Genomic DNA, 5,000 nt, shown 5'->3' with positions numbered 1-5,000 from the left:
GGGTCCGCCGCGGCTCCGGCACAAGCCCCAGCGACCCGGAGGTCAAGCGCGGGGCATGGTCGGCCTGGCCGTGTCGGCGTCGCCCTCCGGCGTAGTCCCTTGTCCCGGGCTCTTGCCCGTAACCTCAAAGGTGACCGACCGAGCGGCGTCTCCCCCCGAAGCCGTGTCTCGACTGTTGAGAACAGACGAAGTCCGGTGCGGCAATACGCCGGGTACTCCCTTCGCCAAACTCGTGCCCCCCTTCGATTCGTCTTTCCTTCTCCATCCTCCCTTCTCGCTCCGGGGCGTCCGCTTGGTCTCTCTCTCTCGCTCTCCCTCTCGCTCTCGCGCTCCCTGCCGAGCCGCCTCGGAGGACGGCGGACGAGGGGAAGGCGACGGCGTTCGGCCGCGGGGCACACCGCACGGTGAGAACCCACTCGCCCGCCTCCCCGCACGTCTGTCATCCCCCCACTATCGTAGGGGCTCGGGAAAAGACTGGAAAACGCGGAGCTCGGCGGTGGCGTGGAAGCGCCACCCACCGCCGCCGCTCTCGCCGATGCCCACCGCGGAGGCCGCCCTTCGGACGCTGGGGTGCGGCGCGGGCCTCCGCGGACGAGCTGCGCATCTGGAAGTCAAAGGGCCGCCCTCGGAGAAGATCGTTGTGCTGCCCCGCGCGGGGAGCGATTCGGACGGCGGGCCCCCACGCCGAGGTGGGTGGGCGCCCCTCCGTTCGCCCGTGCGGGTCGTCGGACCGCTGCCGTACCACGGTTCGGGTCAAACTCCCCACAGCTCGGCCGCCTCCGTCCGTAGACGGGAGGGCGACCGCCGGCGTGCGCGCCCAAGGACGAGTGCCTGAAACCCGGGGGGGGTAACAGAGGAAGGAGACCGCCCGCCGTAAACCGACGCGGGCTCCAAAGCCCGGGCCGAGCGAGCGGCACCACCTCCCCACCCGGGAGCGCTGAGCCAGATCGATCGGAAGAAAGGGCAGGGGCTCGGGTGGAACCCCTGCCTCCGTTCTTCCCCTCGGGGGAGACGGGGAAGAAACGTGCCCCTGGAGTCCTGGAAGCGAGTGTCCGGCGCGCTCCGGGCGCCCTCGAGACGGAAGCCGGGTCGCGGTGCGATTCTCTCATAGGTCTCCCCGTTGGCGCGGAAGCGGGAGACATCCGACACAGAGAAACGCCGAGCCCGCTCCGAGGGGACAAAGTCAGAAGGAGCGATCCGCCCTCCCAGAGCCCTCCTGCGGACGAGGACTCTGGATCTGCCCCCCTTCTGACGACCGTCGCCCTCAGAGGACAGGAACCCACGTGGGGAGGGTCCGTTCGGGCTCGGGCGACCCAGGAAACGCGTCTCGGACTCGGGACGGACAACCGGCAAAAGTCCCCCTGGAGCCGCGGAAGCCTGGTCTCGGCGCGAGTGCGAACTTCCATGCAAAAGGGGGGTACTCGCCAAACCGCCTACCCGAGTCGAGGAACCACGAAAACAACGGATTTTGGTCGGGGCCGAGAGGTACCTCTCTCTCCTATATCCTGCAGCTGGTGTGCAAAACTGGGTATTTGCATGGTGAGACACCGACCCCCACTTTAAGGGAACAAAGTCAAAAAGTGTCCGACCTCCTGGAGCCGTGCGGCGGATCCGGCGGCCAGAAATTTCCTCATTCCGGTTCTATTTTTTTTTTTTTCGAATTTGCGAAATTTGGAGGCCAGGCGGCGTAGCTGGGACCTGGACTAGCTCGAAACACCCTGAACCGGTGAGCGGAATCGATTTCCCAAAGTTCTACGGCTCCCGGAAGCCAAAAACAGCTCGCCGGAAAATTTCAAAGTCCCAAGGACTCTTTCTTGAAAATCAATCCGGGGGCCATGGAAGTGTCCTCGGTACAACCTCAGAGCTTTCCCCCGCCTGGAAGTCTGACAGCGGTCTGACGTTTTTCAAAGTTTTGAGCTCTCTGTTTGTTCTCAAAGTCACAAAATCGCTTTTTTTCAGTTTTCCACCCATCAGACCCAAACTTCACCCCCACTTAGGTCACTGTCTAGGGGCGCCTTACGACATATTGACGCCCCTTTAGGGTGGAAGTAGGGGAAATGGGTGATTTTTACACAAAATCGGAAATTTCTCAAAATTTTTCTAAGTGTCAAGGACTCTTCCAGAAAATCTCCCCCAGGCTCCTGGAAGCGTCCCCGGTACACCTCTGGCGGCTGCCCCCGCCTGGAAGTCCAACACACGCCTGAAATTTTCAAAGTATGAAAATACGCATTTTCATCCAAAAATTCAACTTTCCCCCCGTGCACCGCAAACTTTACCCGCATTTAGGTCACTGCCCTTGGGTGCTTTACAACATATTGACGCCCCCCTGGGGTGGAAGTAGGGGAAATGTGACATTTTTCACAAAATCGAGATTTTCTCAAAATTTTTCTAAGTGTCAAGGACGCTTCCAGAAAATCTTCCCCAGGCTCCTGGAAGCGTCCCCGGTACGCCTCCGGCGGCTGCCCCCGCCTGGAAGTCTGACACACGCCTGAAATTTTCAAAGTATGAAAATACGCATTTTCATCCAAAAATTCAACTTTCCGTCCGTGCCCCGCAAACTTCACCCCCACTTAGGTCACTTTGCTGGGGTGCCTCACAACATATTGACGCCCCTTTAGGGTGGAAGAAGGGGAAATTTTCATTTTTCACAAAATCGAGATTTTCTCAAAAAATTTTCTAAGTCCCAAGGACTCTTCCAGAAAATCTTCCCCAGGCTCCTGGAAGCGTCCCCGGTACGCCTCCGGCGGCTGCCCCCTCCTGGAAGTCTGACACACGCCTGAAATTTTTAAAGTATGAAAATACGCATTTTCATCCAAAAATTCAACTTTCCCCCCCGTGCACCGCAAACTTTACCCGCATTTAGGTCACTGCCCTGGGGTGCTTTACAACATATTGACGCCCCCCTGGGGTGGAAGTAGGGGAAATGGGTCATTTTTTCACAAAATCGAGATTTTCTCAAAATTGCACCAAGTCCCAAGGACTCTTCCAGAAAATCTTCCCCAGGCTCCTGGAAGCGTCCTCGGTACGCCTCCGGCGGCTGCCCCCGCCTGGAAGTCTGACACACGCCTGGAATTTTCAAAGTATGAAAATAATGCATTTTCATCCAAAATTCGACTTTCCGCCCGTGCCCCGCAAACTTTACCCACAGTTAGGTCACTGTCCTGGGGTACCTCACAACATATTGACGCCCCCCTGTGGTGGAAGTAGGGGAAATGTGACATTTTTCACAAAATCGAGATTTTCTCAAAATATTTCTAAGTCCCAAGGACACTTTCAGAAAATCTTCCCCAGGCTCCTGGAAGCGTCCCCGGTACACCTCCGGCGGCTGCCCCCGCCTGGAAGTCTGACACACGCCTGAAATTTTCAAAGTATGAAAATACGCATTTTCATCCAAAAATTCGACTTTCCGCCCGTGCACCGCAAAATTCACCCTCATTTAGGTCACTGCCCTGGGGTGCTTTACAACATATTGACGCCCCCCTGGGGTGGAAGTAGGGGAAATGTGACATTTTTCACAAAATCGGAAATTTCTCAAAATTTTTCTAAGTCCCAAGGACACTTTCAGAAAATCTTCCCCAGGCTCCTGGAAGCGTCCTCGGTACGCCTCCGGCGGCTGCCCCCGCCTGGAAGTCTGACACACGCCTGAAATTTTCAAAGTATGAAAATAATGCATTTTCATCCAAAATTCGACTTTCCGCCCGTGCCCCGCAAACTTTACCCACAGTTAGGTCACTGTCCTGGGGTACCTCACAACATATTGACGCCCCCCTGTGGTGGAAGTAGGGGAAATGTGACATTTTTTCACAAAATCGAGATTTTCTCAAAATATTTCTAAGTCCCAAGGACTCTTCCAGAAAATCTTCCCCAGGCTCCTGGAAGCCTCCTCGGTACGCCTCCGGCGGCTGCCCCCGCCTGGAAGTCTGACACACGCCTGAAATTTTCAAAGTATGAAAATAATGCATTTTCATCCAAAATTCGACTTTCCGCCCGTGCCCCGCAAACTTTACCCACAGTTAGGTCACTGTCCTGGGGTACCTCACAACATATTGACGCCCCCCTGGGGTGGAAGTAGGGGAAATGTGACATTTTTCACAAAATCGGAAATTTCTCAAAATATTTCTAAGTCCCAAGGACACTTTCAGAAAATCTTCCCCAGGCTCCTGGAAGCGTCCTCGGTACGCCTCCGGCGGCTGCCCCCGCCTGGAAGTCTAACACACGCCTGAAATTTTCAAAGTATGAAAATAATGCATTTTCATCCAAAATTCGACTTTCCGCTCGTGCCCCGCAAACTTCACCCACAGTTAGGTCACTGCCTTGGGGTGCCTTACAACATATTGACGCCCCCCTGGGGTGGAAGTAGGGGAAATGTGACATTTTTCACAAAATCGAGATTTTCTCAAAATTTTTTCTAAGTGTCAAGGACGCTTCCAGAAAATCTTCCCCAGGCTCCTGGAAGCGTCCCCGGTACACCTCCGGCGGCTGCCCCCGCCTGGAAGTCTGACACACGCCTGAAATTTTCAAAGTATGAAAATACGCATTTTCATCCAAAAATTCAACTTTCCGCCCGTGCCCCGCAAACTTCACCCCCACTTAGGTCACTTTGCTGGGGTGCCTCACAACATATTGACGCCCCTTTAGGGTGGAAGAAGGGGAAATTTTCATTTTTCACAAAATCGAGATTTTCTCAAAATTTTTTCTAAGTCCCAAGGACTCTTCCAGAAAATCTTCCCCAGGCTCCTGGAAGCGTCCCCGGTACACCTCCGGCGGCTGCCCCCGCCTGGAAGTCTGACACACGCCTGAAAATTTCACAGTATGAAAATACGCATTTTCATCCAAAAATTCAACTTTCCCCCCGTGCACCGCAAACTTTACCCGCATTTAGGTCACTGCCCTGGGGTGCTTTACAACATATTGACGCCCCCCTGTGGTGGAAGTAGGGGAAATGTGACATTTTTCACAAAATCGAGATTTTCTCAAAATTTTTCAAAGTGTCAAGGACT

The sequence above is a fragment of the Ranitomeya variabilis genome, unplaced genomic scaffold (genome assembly GCF_051348905.1).
Source record: "Ranitomeya variabilis isolate aRanVar5 unplaced genomic scaffold, aRanVar5.hap1 Scaffold_89, whole genome shotgun sequence".
NCBI classification, from domain to species: Eukaryota; Metazoa; Chordata; class Amphibia; order Anura; family Dendrobatidae; genus Ranitomeya; species Ranitomeya variabilis.
This window is presented reverse-complemented; position numbering follows the sequence as displayed.